This window comes from Penaeus monodon, chromosome 15 (genome assembly GCF_015228065.2).
Source record: "Penaeus monodon isolate SGIC_2016 chromosome 15, NSTDA_Pmon_1, whole genome shotgun sequence".
Taxonomy (NCBI): Eukaryota; Metazoa; Arthropoda; class Malacostraca; order Decapoda; family Penaeidae; genus Penaeus; species Penaeus monodon.
The window spans coordinates 15,327,156-15,327,416 of NC_051400.1; positions in this window are offsets into that span (position 1 = coordinate 15,327,156).

Here is a 261-nt window from a genome sequence, read left to right on the forward strand (position 1 = left end):
TTATTCAAAATACTATGCATTTAGCAGCAATATTCATGAAGAACAAGAATGACAACCGAATAATATGCTAATAAAAAATAAATATCAAATCACTATCATCACAAGAAATTCAGTCTTTCTAACCCCCTTTTTCTTCTTCTCAGCCCTTCCGTCCTATGCGACCCTCCCTCCCTTCCTCTTCCCAAAAATCAAATAAACTCATGACAACACAGCAAATAAACACAAGAAATTCATAGTTCCGTATCCTACCTCCGGCCCTGT